General features: G+C 41.2%; 1 protein-coding gene across 1 annotated transcript in view; it reads right to left on the bottom strand.

The window, feature by feature from the left end:
• The window catches only part of LOC118585919 (peptidoglycan recognition protein 3), a 42,813-nt gene extending 19,593 nt beyond the window's left edge, over positions 1 to 23,220 (bottom strand). Inside the window, exon 1 of the mRNA XM_036190917.1 lies at positions 23,097 to 23,220. The gene's annotated coding sequence lies outside the window, so the exon portion shown is untranslated. The remainder of the gene's footprint in view (positions 1 to 23,096) is intronic.
• Between the last annotated feature and the right edge of the window lie 479 nt (positions 23,221 to 23,699).

The following is a 23,699-nucleotide window of genomic DNA, read 5'->3' as shown; positions in this document are numbered from 1 at the left end:
GTTAGTAATGTAAGTTAGGATAGAAAGTGAATCAGGTACATTTTGGACTTACCAAAATGGGATAGATAATGGAATTATTTTCTCTGAATTTGTCAAATACGAATGGACGAGACATTTTTTAGATATTTATTGCTTGTATATATGGTATATAGTTATTGTACTTTTGTATATAGTTTTTCTTATATTAGTTATAACTTTTTTCTTTTTATTAAAATAGAAAAGGGGAAATATGATGATATTTTATTTGTACTGAAATGTGATTTTATTTGTATGTTAATAAAGTTTAGTTTATAGAAGCAGTTTCATGAAGCTTTATAGTTTTACAGAACAAAGAAAGTCATAAATCAAGGCAAGTATGAAATACATTGCCACATCAGAGAGGCAGTTACAGCAAGATGGAGGAGGCATTTTAATACATGCTGTATTAATACATTTAACACATGCTGTATTAGTAAGGGTTCTAAAGGAACAGAACTGATAGAATGAATGTGTGTGTGTGTGTGTGTGTGTGTGTGTGTGTGTGTGTGTGTGTGTGTGTGTGTGTTATTAGGGAAACTTACAAGTTATGGTCCAGGTAGCCCCACAATGGCTATCTCCTAATTGAAAGGCTAAGAATGCAGTAGCTATTCAGTTCACAAGACTGGATGTCTCATCAGTCCTGATCTAGTGATGGAGTCCTGGGAAATTCCTAGAGAACTGTCAGTCTTTAGTCTGCTTTGTAATCCTGAAGAAGTAGGTACTCATACCAGCCAAGGAATATATCAGGAACAGAATAGATGAACTTGACAGCAAGAGTGAGAGCAAGCAGGTAAAAAACAAAAGCTTCCTTTCATGTGGGCTGCTACCAGAAGGAATGGATGGCCCAGATTTGGGATGGGTCTTGCTACTTCAGATGATCCAATAGAGCAAGTGCCTCACACATGTATGCAGCTACTGTTGACTTTTTACTGTAAATTGCAATGTGACCCACAACCTCAAGCTCCTGTCACAAGGACATCCCCTCCCATGGTAGAATGTACTCAGAAACAATGAGCAAAATTCAACTCTTTATCCCTTGAGTGGATGAAGTCAAGTTGACAGGTGTAGTCAAGGGGAAAACCAGTATTAGCCACCACGAATGCTTAGTTCAGTTTTCCCTCTCCCACCTTCCTTTTGGTCCTTATTTCCCTACTTCCTACACATAAGCCATTCTACCGCTGGTATCACCTCTTCCACTCTCCTTAGGTACATATAAGTACCTCCTACGCTCCTCTCCATAAAAAACAAAAACAAAAAAAACTTCTTGTTCACCTCTAATGGACCATTACTAGTTTTGTGGTGCCAACAGATGGCAATCTGACATTAAATCACACACACACACACACACACACACACACACACACACACACACACACGAACTGATGATCTATGTCTTATTTTTCCTATTGTTGTGATAGAACGCCTTAAAGAAGGGCAACTTAAGGGGTAAAGGATTGAGTTTGGCTAATAGTTCTAGAGTACAGTCGACCATAGTGGGGAAGTGCTGGTGGCAGGAGCTTGAGGCAGCTGGTCACACTGCGATTTACAGTCAGGAATTAAAGAAAAATGATGAATCCTCCTGCTTAGCTAGTGTTTTCCTTTTATGCAGTTCAGGATCCAGTCTGAGGTAACTGTTCCCCCCATCTAGCTTGGGTCTTCCCACCTGAATTCACCTCAGCAAGGTATCCATAGCAGGAATAGCAGAAGGCTGAGCTAATCAAAATAATCCCTGACAGCTCTCACTGGAAGTGTGTCTTCTAATTGATTCGAGATGCCGTCAAGTCAAAAATGAAAACTGCCCCTCACAACTCACAATATGAGAGGGAGAACATGAAGTATTTGACTTTCTATGTCTGAGTTACTTCACAGTACAATATTTTTCAATTCGATTTATTTTTTCATGGAAATTTGATAATTTGCTTTCTTTATGACAGGAAATGTCCTTATGACAGAATAAAATGCCATTTTGTATATGTAGCTGATTTTCATTATTCATTCAGCAGTTGATGACTTTAGTCTGATTTCATTCCCTTGCTATTATGAACACAGTAGCAGTAAGCACAGATGTGCAGGTATCCCTCTAATAGCATGGGAATCTTTTGGGTTTATGCCCAGGGGTGATGTATCTGGGTCCTATGGTAGTTCTACGCTTGCTTCCCCATACTTGCTATTCCAGTGTACACCCTTTCCCACAGTGAATAAGGAGTCTCCTCTCCTCACCCTGCCAGCTTTTATTGTCTTTTGTCTTCTTAATGATAGCCATTATGAAAGGACTGGGGATGAGATGCCAAAGTAAATCCAATTTCCATTTTCCTGATGGCCAAGGAAGTTAAGAACTTTAAAAAATATTTATTTTCTTTCTCCTTTGAGAACATTCTATTCTACTCCTTAGTCTGTTTTCTCATTGGACTGTTTCTTTTGTTATTGGTGATGTTTTGATCTTTTATATTCTAGATATTGCTAACCTGTCCAAGAACGATTTTCTCCTATTGTGCATGCAGTCTCTTCATCCAGTTAACTTCTTACTGTGATGTATAGATTTTTTGTTTAAATTCATGAGGTCTCATTTGCCAGTTCTTGACCTTATTTATTGAGTTACTAATGTTCTAGTCACAGTCTCCTTACCCATCCTTATACCTCAAAGAGTTTCCTAATCTTTTCCTTTAGCAGTTTTGGAAGTTGAGGTTTTAGTTAAGGTCTCTAATCCATTGTATTGATTTTGAGCAGGATGAGAAATATGCATCTAATTCCATCCCTCTACATGTAGATACCCAGTTTTCCTGGCACGGTTTGTCAAAGAGGCTGCTTTTCCCTATCAGTATTTTTGGAAATTTGCCAAAAAACAGACATGTGAGGCTGGGAGATGGCTCAATGATTAAGAGCACTGGCTACTCTTCCAGAAAACTTGGATTCAATTCTTACCACCTAAGTGGTAGCTAACAATCATCTGTCACTCTAATTCCAGGGGATCCAAAGCCTCCTTTTTGTCTCTGTGAGCACTGAATACACATCCTTCCTGCACAGATAGATATCCAAGCAAAACACCCATGCACATAGAATAAGAATAAATAAAATCTAAAAAAATGTTAATTTGGATGATGTAGCTGCATGGCTTCATGCCTGGATCTTCTATTCTGTCTCATTGACCTGCATATCTGTTTTGCCAGCTTAATGCTGCTTTGTTACATGGCTTTATAACATAATTTAAAGTCAGGTATTTACAGTTTCTAAGATATGCAATCAACTTAGGTGCCTGCCCACAGATGAATGGATAAGGATTCGTCTGTTCAATGTCCAATACACATAGTAGAGTTTTATTCAGTCATAAAAAAAAATGATAAAAACAAGTCCTTTGCAGGAAAAGAGATGGGTCATGTAAAGTATTGGTAGCTTGGGGGGCTATCTTCCATCTACCACCAGGGTAATGCAAGAGAATCCGTGAATGCTGCAAGGGCTTAGGAACAATTCTTATATCTGAAGGCTAGACTTGTCTATCTGAGAGGTAAATAATAAAGAAACACGCACACTTTCTGATGATAACTTTCTTTTTTACTTCATCTTAAAAATGGTCTCTGACTCTTTCTGTCTCCACTCAGCTACATATCTCCACACTGCCGTATACTGCCACATGTCTTTACATACATCCATTTTTTCACATGGCTACACGTCTTTCTTTTACATACACTTCTCTTCTGCATCTCTTCTACACAGCTTCATCTTCCTTGCCTCCACCCAGTTACAAATCTCCACACAGCCACAGCTAAACACCTCATTTGCACTGATCTCTCACCACACAGCACTTTCCACAGTACCCAGGCACAGCTCCTCTACACAGCAGCAGCTCTTTCACACAGCTCTCTCTCACACACTCACTCACACACACATACTTCCTTTCGCTTCTTCTCTCACTCTTTACTCACTCATTCCTTCACCCACTCAGTTCCTCATACTTCCCTCCTGCTTCTTCTTCTTCATCTCTCACTCAGCGCGCGCGCGCACACACACACACACACACACACACACACACACACACACACACTCTTCACTCACACTTTACACTGACTCTTACACAGCTGTACACAGCTGTCTCTCTCCACACAGCTGCTGCTCCTGCTCTTTCACAGCCAAACTCTGGACAATTATAAGTTACATGTTCAGGGCCCTACCCATTCTCACAACACAAGTCACATAGTTTTTCTTAGGCTAGTAATGTCACATTGACCCATGCACCTAGGTGTACATTGGTGAGGAATCCCAGGCAGTAAACAATCGGTTGGACCTTGAGCAGTCAGGGTACGTGCAGAAAGAGAGCTACTGGAAGGAGCCATGTCTCCGTATAAACAGCTTGGCCTTGATTTAGCACTAAACAACATCTGGGAATTAGTCTTGCTGTATTTTCTGCAGGGGCAGTTAAGTCTGTTTTGAATTTGTTCTAAAGTCCAAAACTAGCTGTTTGTATAAAAGGCTGTCTTTGTGACTGAGAATCCTAAGTCAGTCTGAGTAATGTAAAATATCCCAGTATTATTTCTATACATCAAAATTATACAGCTTAAATGGAAATCATAACCTGACCATCCACAACTATAAGTATGCCCAAATACTTAAAACACACTACCAAAGTGCTGTGGAAGGCACCCTACCGCTGTTATTAGGGAGACATCGCATGGCCTAGGGTATCAAAATTTATCCTGAGAATCACTATTCCCCTCACTGCTGCCCCATTTCATGGAAGTTTGATGTTCCTATCTGGGTTAAACAATGGCCTTTGCATGCTGAGAGAATTGAAGCTTCTACCTGTCTGGTGGAGGAAAAAAATTAAAAATAGGTCTTATAAAGCCCCCACCAGCCCTTGAATCACCCCCAATATTTGTTACTAAGAAAAAAATTAGGCAAATGGAGGCTGTTACAAGGTATTAAAAAATTAAATAAAGTTCATTGGAGCCCATGGGAACTTTACAGCCTGGCTTGCATCTCCTACAGCCATCCTATGACCAAAATATAGTAGTCATAGATTTACAAGACTGATTCTTTACCATACCTCTTCACCCTAAAGATTGTCAGTGTTTTACTTTTAGCTTGCCTTCTCCAAATTTTCAGAGACCCTATTAGAGGTTCTCTGACCCGTCCTGCAGGCCAGGTTACTAGGTCAGACCCGAGGAGGCACCACCTGAAAGACCAATGGGGGCGAGAGAGGAAGGAGACCAGGCCCCAAAAAATAAAGACAGAGTCAGTCTGAGTCACGTCAAGGTCTCATTTATTGCAAAATGAAGCAAGTTTATATACTGGTGGATATGAGGGGAAGGGAGGGAGATGAAAAATTTGTTAGAAAAGGGTTCAGGACGAGGTCTCTTTGGTCCAGTGCTTAAGCAACCGATCGATCAATTAGAAAAGGGTTAGGGAGAGGTAGAGGTCTCTTTGGTCCAGTGCTTGAACAACTGATCAATCAAACATACTCTAGGAAGTTAATCTAAAAGTACACTTTGTGGTTTTTCTGGGAATGATTGTTTTGCAAATCAATGGGTGCAGTTATGCCAGATCATCCAAGCAAGAAAAGTCAAGGCGCAGCCATCCCATTTTTGGTTCCCAACAGTTCTCATGCTGACAGAGCCTATTTGCAAGAGACTTTACAATTTCTGGTCCAACAATTGACTTTATATGATCTTCAAGTGACCCCTAAAAACACCCAAATTCAGCCTCCTTTCTCATATTTGGGACGTGTTATTCACATGGATTTTGTTTCTCCACAACCTTTTCAATTGAGAATGGACTGTTTAAAACTTTAAATGATTTTCAAAAGCTGCTTGAGGATATCTCTGGGTATATTCCTATTTGGACACTGGATACATACCTATTTGGACACACTCAGGGTTGTACTCAGTCTCCTATTTGACATTCTTCATGGTGACCCTAATCCAAAATCACCATAAAAATTAACCCCTAAGGCTAAAGCTGATAGAGAATTACAGGTCCACATGGTTGGGCTTGCCCGGCGGACCGCCTATTTCCGGTTCAGAATAGCCATCTCCAGGTCAGACATCTTGTGGGACCAGGACTCTGTGGCTTTCCGTGGTCGCGTAAAGCACGCGCGCAGCCATGTAATCTACGCGCATGCATGGAGTACCCACAGGAGTTCCTGTACGCATGCTCGGCCCAACCTTTAAAAAGTCAGTGCCATCTTGCATGAGCCCCCCTTATCTCCTCACCCACGTGTGTTTCACACAGGCCTGTCACCTCTATCCTCTTTAATAAAACTCTTTTGTGGTCTTGTCATGTTCGGGACGTGTTCCTAGCACTGCTTAAAAACTAACAAAAGCCTCCTTGGCACTTAGAAGAGGGACTTAATTCTAAAAGACTCCTTTGTATATATTACAATAAACCATGGAGTCTAGTTATTTTGCCTAAGAAAATGGACCAAGAAAAAAAGAGGAAATTATTTGGGCAGGATATTCATATGATAATCTTCCTTATGCAGCTGAATAGCATAATAGCTTGTCTTATGAGTCTGACAATTGGCAAGTAGCTCAGATAGGATACACTAGCACTATTTCATATGAATTGTCTGACCACTATCTGTTAAAATTCATATGCTTACATCCTGTCATTTTCTTTTTCCCTATAAAACTACATCAGACACAATGCCCCCTCCAGCAACTTTAATATTTACCGATGGCTCTGCTTAAGGCCAAGCTGCATTAATTATTGATGATTTTGTTTTTGTTTTTGTTTTTGTTTTTCAAGACAGGGTTTCTCTGTGTAGCTTTGTGCCTTTCCTGGAACTCACTCTGTAGCCCAGGCTGGCCTCAAACTCATAGAGACCCACCTGCCTCTGCCTCCTGAGTGCTGGGATTAAAGGTGTGCGCCACCACCGTCTGGCAATTATTGATGACTTTTAAGAGTCCGAAACTTGCTTTCAAAATTGCAGGAATTAATTCAATCTAGAATTCATTTTTTCTTTATTGGTTATGCTCATGTGCATACAATGCTTCCAGATCCCATTCATGAAGGGAATCATATGGCTAGCACTTCGCCTTTAATTTCAAATTTCTTGAGACACTGTCAGATCCATTGTGCACAATTATAATGTCTGTCCAATAACTACAAATTCTCTCCCTGTGGGAGTTAACCCATCAGGCCTATATCCTTGTGATTTATGGCAAATGGATGTAACTCATGTTCTCTTCTTTGGAAAATTGGCATATGTCCACATCTGCATGGACACCTATTTTCATGTCTTCTCTGCTATAGCCCGATCTGGAGAAGACTTTAAAGATATACTACAGAATCTGTTTCACTGCTTTTCAATATTAGAAATACTCGGATCTCTAAAACAGACAATGGCCCTACATATACTTTAAAAGCTCTTAAATACTGATGCTTAACTTTTCATATCTCCCACTCCACAGACATTCCTTATTACCTCCAAGGTCAAATTATGGTGGAAAGAGCTCATCATAACTTAAAAACCCAAATGTCTAAGTTGCAAAATGGAGATCTTAAATACTCATCTTCCCATCATATTTTAAATCATGCTCTGTTTATAATTAATATATCAGAAGACTATATGAGTTTTTCCTCAGACACTTCTCCACAAAGCCACCCCAAGCCTCCAGGACATCTTCACTGGTAATTGCAAAGGTCCTGATGTTTTAATAACATCAAGAAGAGGATATGCTTGCATGTTTCCACAGGACACTACTCACCTTTATGGATCCTGGATTGCTTGATCATACCACATGGCCAGACCACTGTAGGACAAAGGCCTCTTAGCTGCCAGTCTGATTACAGGCTGCTATTTACCTCTAGATTCTTAATAATTGGGCCTTGGCTTTATGAATAAATTGATACAATTCCAGGGCCTTTAGATAAACTCTGTTCATCAATGATGTCAAAACTTATAGAAATAGAATTGAAAATGATAATTCTGTTCTACAGGTATTTTATTAATTTGATCAAAAGATAAACAAGATTTGAGATATATAGAGATATATAGGTAGATAGATAGATAGAGATATAGATATATATGACACATTTCAAATTTCATTCTCTTGCTATCCTGCAGTTTTGTTGAGACTCCAAAGGTTCAAAATTATGCTCTGACAAAATATCACCACTGTTATCATATTGCTAATATGTCTAAAAATTTTGTCTTGTTAGAAGGTTTTTGTAAGCTTCAGAAGGTCAAAATTCACCAATGCCCAGAAGCTGAGAAGGACCAGGAGGAATACAACCTGACTACAATTTATTATCCCACCTACAATTCTTTTTTCTGGGAGTGAGCCTTCCCTCTCTCCCTGGCCTGGTATTCCCTTCTCTTATCTGCTAAAACCATACATTTAATATTCCATATGTACACCTAAGAGAAAATGTTTCCTCTTTAAAACTCCTTAACTGTATGATCTACCATTAATATATGTATTTATTCCAGCAGAATTTCTAATTATTTAAAGAGTTACAGGTTGTCATCCTTTTGACCATTGGTATATTGTCTAGCGGCAGCCCTGTGCCCCACCCTCCAGCCCACAGACCAGAAAGTCCTACCACACTCTCCTGGTTGCTTTTCAGCACAGACTAATCCAGTTGCTGCCTGCATGGACAATGCATGAAAAAAATCTGCCCTTCCCCAGATCTCCACTGTGTTTCAGCCTTCTGAACTCTCAACTCTGCCCTATAATATCAGCATGAAGCAACTGTGAGCGAATTTTACATCCCAAAAGTCACTCCTCCTCATTTCTATTTTGTTCATAGAACTTTCTTACCCGGAGACTGGACTGCCTTTAAAAAATGTTCAATATTAGTTGTATAAATTCTGCTCATGATTCTGAAATGTATGTACTATCAGATATTCTCCTCCTGTGCTTCTGACCATTGGTCTGTATATAAGTCTTTCTATATACATATACCCTGACACAGGTTATTACTGTCCTCTCATAGCTAATGGTTTAATGTTGCTGTGGATGTCTTTCTGTATGCTATGAATATGTGTTGCTCTAATTGGTTGATAAATAAAATGTGGATTGGCCAGTAGCCAAGCAGGAAGTATAGGAAGAGAGGAGAATTCTGGGAAGAGGAAGGCTGAGTCAGGAGATACCAGCCTGCCATCCAGGGAACAGCATGTAATGGCACACAGGAAACTTTCAGCTACATAACATTGCCTTGATCACAAACTTGAATTATTAGGTGAGCTTCATCTGCAGCCTTGGTCCCACAGATGCTCATGACTAACTCAGGTAATTTTATCTAACAATGTTTCTTTAAAATACACATAAGCCAGGCAGTGGTGTCACACGCCTTTAATCCCAGCACTCAGGAGGCCGAGCCAGGCAGATCTCTGTGAGTTTGAGGCCAGCCTGGTCTCCAAAGTGAGTTCCAGGAAAGGCACAAAGCTACACAGAGAAACCCTATCTCAAAAAACCAAAAATAAATCAATAAATCAATCAATCTATCAATCAATCAATCAATCAATAAAATACACATTAACCAAATTAATACCACAAATTAGAGATTAATAGAGTTAATATTCCAACCTAAAAATTTCTTTTTGATAACTCAAAATCATATTATTCATACACATTTGACTGTGTTATGCCTTATGAGCTAATGATAGATTTTTATGTTACTCCTCTGCTCCCCTTTTGGGACAGAGATATTTTAATTATATACAACTTTTATTTTATTTATTTATTGAATATTTAATTATATACAACCTAGTAGATGGTTAAACTAATTTTCACTGGGTGGTGGTGGCTCACGCCTTTAATCCCAGCACTCGGGAGGCAGAGGCAGGCGGATCTCTGTGAGTTCGAGGCCAGCCTGGTCTACAGAGTGAGATCCAGGACAGGCACAAAGCTATACACAGAAACTCTATCTCGAAAAACAAAAAAACAAAAACAAAAACAAAAAACTAATTCTCAGCTTGCCATCTATATAGATTTCTGATCACAAATATAATTTATTGATTATAAATATACATATTTGGTACAAATATTGATTAAATATCAATATTAAATAACCATTACCTATTTTTTCCAGTTATCCCCAAACTTAATATTTATCCACCTTATTCACTGCCCTAGAGAGAATTAAATATTCTCCCTTTTGCTTTTTTTCTGAACAAAAAAATGGGCGTTGCTGTGGGTCATAGAAATAGGAAGCAGGAATTCAGCTGACAATAGCAAAAGCCAATACCTGGAGGAAGCAGGGCTCTTCCAGGGGAAAAGCCTGGCCTCAAGGAGTCCTGGGGATATTAGCTTTTATATACCATGATCTTCTTGTGCACTATGGTAGGTTTCCCAATTAATTCTTCTTCTAAGAACGTCTGTGTTTTATCTAAGTTACCTCTCAAACATCCAAAGACAAGCCACAGACGGAATGAGCATTCCAGACCACCTGCTGTTCTCCTGAATTAAGGTAAATATCCATGCAAAGATACCACCTAGGCCAGGCAGACAAGGTAGATGTTAGGTACAAACCTTTGCTTCTTGTGCAAATTAAGTTAGACACCCCTCCCCTTTCTATCACAGCCTAAGTGGTACCTCTAGACCACCCCTCCCTCAAGCAACTTACATAGAACAGAAGGGCCTTTTCATACCAGGTGATTCAAACTATGATGCAGGTTTCCAAGCTCCAGCAGACTTACGCTGCAGTCCAGACAGCAGCAGGGCCAGAGTATTGCTGACTGTAGGTGTGTGGAGATGGGTCACAGGGAGAGGAAAGGAAAGAACAAGGATGGAGAGAGGACTGGAGGTGAAGATGAGAATGAGGTGGAAAGAACTTAGATAGCACTATGAGAGAACAGGGGGAGAAGAGCTAAGTGTGAGAACAGAACGGTTGCTGTGTAGACAGAATTTTGTCTTGGAAGAATAAAGTGACTGGACTAAAGAGTTTCAAGTAAGTAGATTCATTTGCATTCCCTCAGATTAATATTCCCCAACATTCATAGCATCTTCTGCAGGACTCTGGGAGAAATCTCCTCAGGGCAGGCAGCTGAGGGGCTTTTCGATAGCCATGCAAGAAGCCCTCTAAGAGGGCATTTGAGTATGAGGGTAAGGTACCTGACCAACCCCCTAATTAAAAGCCACATTGCATGAAGTTATGTTGTAGACAGACTAAAACTCTAAGATCTTTTGGGTCTGGTTACAAGTAATCATTTTTAGATGGAATTTTCTTTGGGTCACCAATCAGCACCCAAACAATAACACAAAGACTTATTATTAATTATGAATGTTCAGCCTTAGTTTAGACTTGTCCCACTAGTTCTTTTAACTTCATTTAACCTATTTCTATTCATCTACATTTTGCCTCAGGGTGTTTCACCTTATTTTTCATTCTATATATCCTACTCTCCTGCTTCGTCTGTGTCTGAATGGCTGGCCGCTGTGTCTCCCTGGTATCTCCCTGAAATCTTTCTTCTCCTAGACTAAATTCCTTCTACAACTTACTTTCCCTGCCCAGAAGCCCCACATATACCTCCTCCCTTGCTACTGGCTGTTCAGCTTTTTATTAAATCAATCAGGTAACTTAGGCAGGCAAGGTAAAACAGCAACACATCACATGGTTAAACAAGTATTCTGCAACATAAACAAATGCAACACATCTTTACATAGTTAAACAAATAAAACCCATCTTTACATAAACAAACATTCTACAATAATCATTTGCTATTACTTCATGGCAAGCTCTCACTTATAAACTAGGCCACAGTTGGCCTCACCAGAGTGCTAATGGTGTGTGGACTTTTCCTTCACTCATTTGGGAATACTATTTTAGGAGTGTTGTGTGAGAGTTCATTGAATGGTATAAAACAGGCCCAAGGCTCTGCTTCTCCCATTGTAATTGGCATTGAGTTTTTGCTTGCCTTTCATCTCAAACAGGAGACTCACTGAAGGAAGTCTCATGATGCCCCACTACCAGAGGCCACAGAACCATCAAGAAGCTTCCTGAATATATGATGCAAGTGTCTCTTTTCCAGATGCAGTCTCACCCAGAGCAAGTATGATAGGCCCTCACAGGAATGTAGACACTAGAGGGTTCCCTTTCTCTTCAGAAGCCCAGAAGCTCTCTGAAGAACAGGATGTCTCCATCCTCACATGGGAGTTGATTTGGTGGATATGCATTTGTCTATTCTCCCTGGGTTTTCTCTCTTCTTAATATCCTCCAAGATTTCCAGTCATTTTTTTCTCTCCTTAGGCAAAGAGCACTCCAATGCTGAAGGACTCAGAACAGTACATGGGAGTCTCTTCAGGTAAGTGTCCTGATTCCACCTTCTCCTATACTCCTAGCCCAGACCTATAAGGCCAAACAACCTCTAGAAAATCCACAAAATACCAACCATTTTGACAACTGAGAATGAGCTGTGACATGCAGCAAACAGATTCTGAAGATTTGCAAAGATGCCTCTGGCTTGTGTTTAATCTCACTATAATTGAGGAATGGCCCTGCAAATGAACACCGGTGCTGGTCCTAGGAGAACATCTCCCAATTATGATCAGTGACAACAGCCACTCATAGCCCCCACAGAGCCCATCGACCCTTGGATTTTCAAGTCCTCACATGTTCTCTAGCAATCGATAGAGGAGAACCACAGACATCTCTGGTCTCAGCCTCCTACATTTTCCCTACTATAATCCAATGCACTCTCAATGATCACTATAGCTTCCATGAAGATATAGAGCCAAGCATTACAACCTCTCCTAAATCACCTAAATACTTACTAATAGGTCCTTGGTCACATCATAGTACCACATTCTGATATGGTATTCATACTCTTGAGCAAACATTCAATACATGTATTAAGCATGTACTTGTGCAACAGAAAGTTCTTGAAACAGAAACATGAACTCACTGTGGCTTAGAGTACAGAACCAATTTCTCTAACAGGATCCATATTATAGCAGTTGGATATTATTCTAGTCAGGCTTCCTGGCTCTCAACCTTGAGTTTAAATCCAGCATACTTTTCAGCTTCTCAGACATTTTAGATAAACTTGAGAAAGACACTTTCTCCTTGGGGTCAGTTGCCTTGTCTGTATGACAAAATCATGGAGGGTAATATGCTAGATATTAGGATTCTGTCCTTTGAACACATATGTCCCTGAAACTGAAGCTTAGGTGTACATGGCAGTAGAAGAGATTGCTGAGGACAGGAGCCCATATATCTCCTCAGATGTCATGCCTGAAGTATGAGAGGAACACAGGCTAGGTGATGATCCTGAAGAAGATGAGGTGTAGCTCAAAATCACAGCCTCAGAGCCAAAGCCATTGATCCAGAGCCAATGGCAAATGAGCCTCATTAGTGCAAAGCAAAACCAGGCCACAGGGCTGAGGGTTGATCCCAACTCCCTGCCTCACTTGGACAAGTCACTTCATCAGGCTCCATAAAGCCACTCACAAGTGAAAGGATCAGTGATGCCTTCCCTGACCTGTGCATTTCCCCAATACTAATTCCATAAAATCGCTGGGCAGTGGTGGCGCACGCCTTTAATCCCAGCACTTGGGAGGCAGAGCCAGGTGGATCTCTGTGAGTTCGAGGCCAGCCTGGTCTCCAGAGTGAGTTCCAGGAAAGGCGCAAAGCTACACAGAGAAACCCTGTCTCGAAAAACCAAATAAATAAATAAATAAATAAACAAACAAACAAACAAATAAATAATTCCATAAAATCCCATTAACATGACTGTCTAAAGGGCACAGGGCAGAGATCAGCTAAGTATTGTCTCCTCTTCAAGCTGTAATTATGTATGTCAGAGAACATGAAAACACACAGAGTGTTTAAGAGATATGAGACTCAAAGGGCTGGAGAAAAGTCCCCATGGTTAAGAGCACAGACTGCTCTTACAGAGGGTTCAAGATACCAAGTATGGTTCCCAGCATCTGCATCAGTGAGCTTACACTACTGTAACCTCAGCTATAGGGAATTAGATGTTTCTGGCATGTAGGGTACCTGCTCTCACATGCACATACCCATAGACACAGCTACACATAGTTTAAAAGTAAAAGCATTTTGTAAAAGGAATTATGAAGCTCAAGTCCATTTAATTTAAGAGACTGTATTCACTGAGCATTCGTTATATATATAATCACTGAATGAACTGACATAACTTATTACGTTCCTGTAAAGGCAGCCTGGCTTTGGGGGAATAGGCATTTATTTATAAACATGACCCATGCACTGAGTTTAACTATAATTCAGATAATTAGGATGTTAAAATGTGGAAATAATTAAAACAGAACTACATTTCAGCTGATACTTATTATAAAATACTATTCTAAACATTTTGCATTTGGTATATATGATATATATATTTCAATTTAACTTAATTTAGAATCCCTACACACCCAAGTCTATGGGAGATAATCCGGATTGTAGCGAGAAGACTAACTCTAAATTGGGGAGCCTGTTCCTGTGCTAGGCAAAAAGCCTGGAAAAAAGACAAAAATCTATCTGATCATTAGCATGCCTTCATCTCTGCTTCCTGACTAGGAACAAAGTCACTGACTGCCTCATGCTCCTGGCAGGGTGGCCTGCTTGTCATCATAGACTGCTCCCTGGAAATATGAGGCACACACAAAAAAATCCTTCCTTAAGATCCTCATTCAAAAGTTTGTCATAGCAGTGAGAATGGTAACTGAGGTAGCATCCAGTTTAAGTAATAAACGAATTCTAAAGGAAGGCTAGCTTTGTCTTCTACAAATGAAACAAACCTTAAAGTATTTGTGGTGGTTTGAATAAGAATGGCCCCCATAGGCTCCTGTACTTGAATGCTTAGTCATCACGGAGTAGCAATACTTAAGAAGAATCAAGAGGTGGGGCCATGTTGGAGTAGGTGCAGCCTCCTGGGAGGAAATATGTCACTTGGATTGAGTCAAGCCAGGCTCAGTGTCATTCTTCCTGTCACCCATGGATCCGAATGTAGAACTCTTGGCTATTGCTCCAAGACCATGTCTGCCTGTGTGTTGCTGTGTTCCCACCAAGGATGGTTATAAACCTCTGAAAGCAACCCCCAACTAATGCTTTCATTTATCAGATTTCCATGGTCATGGTGTCTTGCCACAGCAATGAAACAGTACTAAGGCAGTACTGATATGTAGAGTTTGACAGACACAGATAGGATCCAATTTGAATAGTGATTTGTCTACTCCAGAGCTATGCCCCCAAATAGCAAAGCTTCTCCAACCACTAGCAAAGAGGACACTGGAAGCCTGTCTATCAGTGAACTTCAGGGCACTTGTCTCTGAACAAAGAATTTCTGGTAACAGAACAGCAAACTTATCCTCATACTGGAAAGCCCAGAGCAGTTAGGACAAGAAGCCTGGGCAGCATCTTCATGTGGTCCCAGGACACTGACAGGGAGTAGGATTAGCAATGCAGGTGGGCACTGACAACAGAACCCTGCTCACTCTGTAAAAAAGGCACCCAGGACAGCATGGCACCCTGTCTGCTCCCAAGGGCCATCACCTCGCTCAAAAATCTCAGGGTCACCTACACATCTCAGGAGCTCTAGAAATGTGAAAAAGGTGATGCCCATGTCTAGCAAGCCTTCCCCACAACAACAATCTACAACCAGAAGGTACACTTGGTCCCTTGTAGGCACTCTGGCCTGGGGGTAGTCCTTCCACAGTTGACATCGTACAGTTTCTGAAGTCCATATGAAATAGTTGTGGACAAACTCTATTGACATTCTCATTTCTAGTAGTATAATTTTATGGTTAGTCTCATGCAATTCCTGGAAGAAAACCTCCTGAGCCTCACTTTCATAGCTGAGAGTACTTAAACTCAGACAGACTGAGTGACAATTAGAAGCATATTGGGCTTCCTTCCCTTCACTGTATTTCTGTCAGATGTATATGACACATCCAACTCAGCTCCCCTGAAGAATACTGAGTTTACCTGTTCTCTAATAAAAATGTGGTAACAATCAGCTTTTCCACTCACTGGTCACATCCTGTTTCCAAGTCTTTTGTGAGGATTCCTAATACCTTTCATTAAGCCTCAAAGTGATCTATGGGAATATATATCCAAAAGTTTGAATTGCATCCAGGATATTCCCCCATTGTCTATGGACAGACTATCCCTCCTACATACTAGATCTAACAAACTCCAGATCCTCTACCAAGAACCCTAATTCTGGCTTAGTTTCTAGTGACAGAGATTCCCGACATGGAACCTAGTGATAAAGCACAGAACATTCCAGCTCCCTAGATCTAGAAATCTCGTCAGCTTACACAATCAGAAGTAAACTACTTATTCGTGGTCAGTATGAACTATGAACTTCCTGTGCTGCTAACCACATCATCAGCTGTGAAGTTGTGTAGTAGAAAGTCCTAAACCAGCAGCTCAGGGAAGGAGGCAAAGGAGTGCTAGCACACATTTCAGAAAAATGAAAAGAAAATTTTTGTTCTTTGGAATACAGCTTAAAGAGAAAGTATACCAGGAGATTTCCCCACTGTGCTTGCATTTTAACCTGATAGAGTCTATACCCTGAGGCAAGAAATCATGTGGAGAACAAACAGAATCCTGTTCAGAAATACTTAAAGACCCTGTGCTTCCCCAGCCCAGCTGCTCAGAGTATAGTCACTTCTCCATCTCTCATTGGTTGGTGATTCCCTCCTCACCTGACAGGGGGTACAGAAGAACCTCTCTAGACAAGTCTCCCTTCTGTGTTATCCCTCCATTGACTCTATCACCTCTCTCAACATCCTTGATCTAAGCATTGGATTAGAGAGGAAATTGTTACCCTTGAAGATGTGCTAATCAAGGTTAAAGGAGGGGGCTTAGCCAAGGTATCCCAGCCAGTGAGTGGAAGATCTGCAGCTGGCTGGTGCTCTCTGCTACACCTGGATCCTACCACTTCACATGAATCTCCCCACACTTTATCACAGTCTTTGAGGTCAGCAGAGCACCTACCATGCTCTCCCCTTCTAAGATTCCATGCAGCCTGATTTCCTGAGTGCCTGCCCACTAAGTGAAGGGAGGCACAGATTTGGCAGAGTCGGATCTTAATTTGTATGATTTCTACAATTTACAGAAACCATCCATCCACTATTCAGAAGACCAGACTTCTAAGGCCCTCTTCACAGCAGTTGTTATTCTCACTTGTTCTAGAGAACAATGAGGAACATTTCTAGACCAACATACAATTCTCTGACCTTTTTTTTTTTTTTTTAACAACAGTCCTAGTGTGCCAGATGGAGAGCTGTCTCAGGAACAAACTGGAAAGTGTTCAGGACAAACTCATCATTGCCTCCACCATAAACACTCAGTCCATCATTTCTATGTTTAAATTGATACCCTGGATTTGCTATCTGATCACTCACAATGGCCCCTTGTTAATATCTGTGCCCCATTGCCAACACTAATAGCCATCTCTCTTCTACCCACAAAAAGAAAAAGGATCAAAATGCCCTGAATCACATTTTGGAAGATTTCGACACAGATAAAGATGGTCAGTTGTGCTTTGATGAATTTGTAGACCTGTTAAGTAAGGTATTGATAACGGACCATAAGAAGACCCACAAGAATATGTCCTCACATGACCATGGCTGAAGTCATGATCCCAGCTATGGGCCAAGCCTCAGAGAGGGTGACCATGGCAACTGTCATAGCAAATAACCAGATGGCCAAGCCACCTTGGACTTGCCCAAACCAAGCTAAGGAGAAGGTTGTGTCCCACGTCCTTGGTTGTGGAACTGTGGGATGGGGAACAATAAAGTCTGTCTCCATGCAAGTGCCTTCCATGATGCTTCTGTCTCCTAGACCTGTCCTTCCTGAGGCCTGAGCAGTGGACAGGCCTGCTCTAGCTTGCAACTCAAGCCCACCCTGCACTTCATCATAATGAAATGACTATCAGCAACTTCTCTGTCTGCTTTGAACTTCTAGGTGGAGTCACCTGTGACCATGTGCCCATCTTAGACTTATGCCCTACTGTACAAGAGGGAATTCCCATGTTTAGCCTATCAATGTGGACCTTGTCACTGCAGAAACAAGAGCAGTTTGTCTCCCCTCAACATGGCAACCCTATGAAACTGCTCCTGGCTCTTCGTCACTGATCTCTGTCCACATATTCTCCTAAAAGAACCCTGTTTCTCTAAAGTTTTCCTGAAATGGACCCAGCGCAGTGCTATGTCTGGGAGTAATATTGGAATTCCAGCTTGGGAATGATGGCGTATGAGTGCCTAAAAACCCATTTCTGACTCGATAGTGCCTTTCAGTGTGAACTTACAATAAGTAGTTACCCTAGAATATGGTATGTGAATACTTCCTAGCCTACCTCAACCACTCACAACCCTTGCAGGAATACCATACTATTCATCTGTGATGCATTCTTTCCTGCAGTGGGGGAGACATGTGTCAGCCAGTGGCTACCTATATGTAGCCGTAGCACCCACGCTACCACCACCCATTCACCATGTCCAAGCAAGGGGCTGTGGTTCAAAAAACTGAGACAAGATACAGAGGGCCATTCACCCCAGCAGAATTCCAAATGCCATTTAATGAAGGAGGGAGGAGGCCTTAAATACAGGCTTACAGAACAATGGGAGAACCCTGGAAGACAGATGTTCTACATTCTTGCATCTAAGTTGTTTACACCAAATGCAGGATACAGGAACAAAGAACCTCCAATGAGCATTCAGGAAAAAGGAAACAGGCAGGGAATCAGCATAAGGAGGACATCTGGTCAAGGTCAGCAAGCAAGGTAACAGCTACCCAAAATGGGGGGCCAGGTCCCTACAGATTCCCCCTTTTTACTAAAAAAAATGAGCTTCTGACTTAGGCTGCATTGGACCTCAGCAGGTCATGTTACCCATTGTAGAGACACTTGCCCAGGCCACACAGGCTTTCTGCCTTAGGTTGGTGAGTGCCCCCAGGTATTACCCATCTCTGAATACTCATTATCATACAGGCTCAACCTTGTGAGCTGCAGAGTTAACTGCTGCTAAAGATCTCAAAGTGGGGCTGGGCTTTCAATCTGTGCATCCAACACAGAAAAGACCAAAAGAAGTCCTAACCTACCCATAACCAGTAGGCTAGAGTCAATTGAGCCGTTCCCTTCCTTAACGAGCCTTACTGAAAATTGGAGTCCTTGTAAGATGGTATCCCAAAAGCAAGTGGAACTTAAGCTTTATAATTTTTATAGCTTTCAAAGCCAATTGAAATGTATATAACTGCTGAATTAAATTTATCATGTCTAATAAAATGAAAGAATAATTAACTATAGTAGCTACTTTTGCTGCCAGGGTCTCTACTGTGCTAGCTGTAGTAACCAATTATGAAATAGCAATCCCAGAAACAGTAGCAACAGTGGCCGCCACCACTATAACAGCAACAACGGCAGCAGCGATGTCAAATTCTCTTCTGGAGCATGTGAGCACCATCTGTGTCTTACTGGCATGGATACAACTCCAGGAACATGAACCACCAAGGCCCATTTTTCTTGATCCCAGCAAGGCTTAAGCTGGCAGCTCTGTAAAAGAACAAACTAAGAAACACAAAGGAAAAACAGACAGCACACAAGGAGCAGAACTAATGGTCTCATAATGGCTACATTCAGGCTCACAAATTTTAAGGTATCTTCAAAAAGGGGCTAGATGAATTTCAAGAGGCCAATAAATGTTGCACAGAGCCACTCCTGAAAAGTAGGTACCACACCAGCTTGAAGAGAATTGTGAAAATGAAAAGGCTAAGCTGGCATGCTACTGTTAACAAATGGAGGTCAGTGACCTTCAGGGTTATCCTTAATCTCACAGGTGTCTGGGTGACACATTCTCAAACATACTTGAAAGAGCATTTACCATACATTACCTTCTGAAGAATACAACCACATGCCTACAGTTCCTAGGCTTACGTTACTGCTTGCCAAGGCTAGCCGTATTGGGCTCTCAATCCCCATTGGCATCAGAAGGGGAGAGTTTTTCACAAAGGCCCAATAAGTCTCTGCCATGTTGGGATTCAGCAGCAGCCACAGGGAGCACACAGCACTCAGGAACCCAAAGAGGAAACTCATTGTCCTGAGGAAAGACACAAACAGAACCCTGGGCCTACACCAACACCTGATCGGGTCCCCTCTGTGTGCCAGTACCATCACACCGGAGGATGATTTGCAACAGGAGCCCTCCAGTGCTTATCTGCAGTGGATACTCCAGCAGAATCCACCAATAAAAAAATTTAAATATGTAAAACAAGGGAAAGTATAGAATGTGGAGAGGAGTGATGTGCCCCTAGCTCCCCCCTTTTTACTTTAGCAAAATATGTTTTTAAGGTGTGATGGCAGAGTTCTACTATAGCCTGTCCTTGAGGATTATAGGGAATACTAGTCTTATTAACTATAGAAAAATCTTGGCAGAATTTTGAAAATCCCATACTGCTGTAGGCGGGACCATTATCAGTCTTTATGCACTTTGGCACTCCCATATAAGCAAAAGCATGAAGACAATGATTCTTTACATCCTTAACCTTTTCACCTGAATGGGCAGAGGCAAAAATTAGGGAGGAATATGTACCAAAAGACACATGGACATATTGTAATTTTCCAAAGGAAGGCATATGTGTGACATCCATCTGCCACACATGATTAGATAAAAGTCCTTGGGAATTAACTCCCAAATGAGGAACAGGTAAAAAATTCAACATAAATAGGACATGATTTAACTATCTGGATGGCTAACAGTATAAATGTTTACAAGCTCATCAGAAAACATCTGTAAAGCAAGCAACAGTGCCTGTACCTCCACCATCTGGGCAGAAGTGCTCTGGACTTTCATTCTCTTTACTATGTTACCAGAAACTACCACAGCAAAACCATGTGAAGTGCCATCAGTAAATACCACACGGGCCTGAGGAATAGGAGTCATCTGTACTATCTTGGGAAATATAACAGGATGCAATTTTAAAAATTGACACATATCATTGGAGGGGTAGTGAGTATCAAATTGACGCTGCATGGAGCATGTCAATATGGCCCAATCATTATCATTAGCTTGCAACCATGCTATTTGAGACTGGATGTATGGGGTCACCACAATATCTGGTTTCCTACCAAAAGTTTGAACACTAATTGTGATTCCTTTAAATATAATCTGAGCAACAGCCTGAGGATAAGGAGTAATGCTTTTCACTGGAGAAGCTGGGGAATGTACCCATAGAATAGGACCTATTTGCCAAAACACTCCAGTAGGTGAATGAGAAAAACAAAACATTCATGACTTAAATAATGATAGGGAAAGGATACCTGTATCTTTTCTGGGGCTATTTGTAAATTAGCCAGGCTAAGAACCTCTTGTAATTTAGAAAAGGCATCAAAAACAAGTTTTTTTAATCTTTAGCAGCCAATAAAATATCATCCATATAAGTCAATCACAATTAAATGTCAATGCTTAAGAATTGCCACAGGGGCAAACAAACCAGGCTGTGTTGCTTCCATGAAAAGCATGGTTTTTTATTTTATTTTATTATCATGTATACAGTATTCTGCCTGCATGCATCCCTGCAGGCCAGAAGAGGGCACCAGATCTCATTGCAGATGGTTGTGTGCCACCATGTGGTTGCTTGGAATTGAACTCAGGACCTTTGGAAGAGCAGTCAGTGCTCTTAACCTCTGAGCCATCTCTCCAGCCTGAAAAGCATGGTTTTATTAACAGCTCTAAGATCTTGTAATAGTCTCCGTTTTCCTGACTTCTTGTAGAGGCCAGTTGGGATCTCAGGATTCTTGTGAAATTATGGATATATCTAGCACCAGAATCCAATAATCTTTCAATCTCAATCCCATATAATTTTATTTTTAATTTAGGCTGTTTGTCATTGCTAACTGTTTGTCAAATCACCTTTTCTCCTGTATTTCCAAAGCCTCCATTCTACATATAGGAGCCATTTTGCATTTAAAATATGAAAGCAATAATAATTGAGCAATTCTATCACCAGCTTCTATTTCTATTGTCCTTTTTACATATGCCAATTATAAAATCATTAAATATAACCTCTACAGGATTTGAAGAGGTAACTTAATAGAATTAAACCAGAATTTCTAGAAAGCAACTTAAAGAGCAGAGCCAAATTTTCAGTAATGATCAACAGACAAGAGCATACCTAATATATAGTTCAAAATTATGAATTCTGTTCCTTTAGTTTATCTGCCATGAAAATCAAACATTTATTAAGAGAATCAAAAGAACAGAACATCCTTTATACAATGAATGATTAATATCCCTGGAAATTCAAACAGCATTGACTTAGCATTCCATGTCCTGACCGAAACCATTTTTCACCAGAAGTTGGGCCATTTAAACTTTTAGTGCCTGTCCCTCCCCTGGCCTCTGCTCGCTTGCCCGCCCACGAGTCTGTTCCCCTCATCAGCCTGGAGGCTATGTCTCCTGCCTGCACGTACCTGCTCACCCAATGCTGCTGGCTGTTTCACAGGCTGCCCCTCGCAGACCTGCACATCCAGACTCCCATTTAAACTTCCTCTTACTCCCATGAAGGGACTACCTAATAATGAGTCATTCCCACCAGAAGAGAAAAAACAGAAAAACATTTCCCACAAAGGGATCCTAAATATTGAATTGTTCCCACTCTGAGGGAAAAATAAAAAACATTTACACCAAAATTAAACAAACAGACAGCAAAACTTTAAGCTCTGTGCTTGCTTGCTTGTTCTGCCAGCAGCAGTGAGGCCCACCTGCCGACCTTTGTAACTCAGATGCTGCCACTCTGTTCTGGCAGGAAGAAAGAGCTCAGAATTTCAGCTATCCTGAAAACTTTTATATTGGAAAGAGCCCTTTCTTCCTCCATCACCACTGAGAAGAGGCTTTTCTCTTTCCTTCATCCTTCCTCTACAGGGCCCTAAAAGTCTTTAGGCCTAGTTTCAAAAATTTTCCCCATTTTTCAGGGAAAATCCTTTTTTCTTAATTAAAATTTTCTCCCTTTTCTAACGGGAAATTTCCTTTCCTTCCCTCTTCTCTATTGGGAAGATTTCCTTTTTTATTTAAAATCTTTAGCTGTCCTGCCTTCTTCACTGTGGTGCCCTCCTGCTTCAGCAGTCCAATTAACTGACTGTGAGCTAGCTGCACCCATACAATTCATTTCACACTTACCTTCTCTTTTCTTTAAAATGCTGGCCAGCCTTACTTTTGGGTGTCCATCAGTGACATCCCTTCTTTCTTGGATCCCAGAGGAACCTCCAATTGTAGCAGTAGCACCCACGCTACCAACACCTGTACACCATGTCTGAGCGAGGGGCTGTGGATCAAAAAAATCAGAAACAAGAGACAGCGGGTCATTCGCCCCAGCAGAATGCCGAATACCATTTATTGAAGGAGAGAGGAGGTCTTAAATACAGGTTTACAGAACAATGGGAGAACCCCGGAGGGCAGAAATTCGGATGTTCTGCATACTGGCATCTAAGCTGTTTACACCAAATGCAGGATACAGGAACAAAGAACCTCCAGTGAGTGTTCAGGAAGAGGAAAACCAGCAGGGAATCAGCATAGGGAGAACATCTGGTCAAGGTCAACAAGCAAGGCAATGGCTACCCAAAATCAGGGGCCAGGGCCCTACACCTATAAATGCAGGGCAAGCTGTACTCCACCAAACACTGTGTGGCTCCCCAGCTTCAGTAAGTGAGCTCAGGTCTCATAGGCAGGAGGCTGCCTCTCAGTTTTTTCTTACTTAGGCTTGTCCCACTAGCTCTTTTAATG

This window comes from Onychomys torridus, chromosome 6, assembly GCF_903995425.1.
Source record: "Onychomys torridus chromosome 6, mOncTor1.1, whole genome shotgun sequence".
Lineage (NCBI taxonomy): Eukaryota > Metazoa > Chordata > Mammalia > Rodentia > Cricetidae > Onychomys > Onychomys torridus.
Note: the sequence above shows the minus strand (reverse complement) of the source record. Positions and strands in the feature narration are given on the sequence as shown.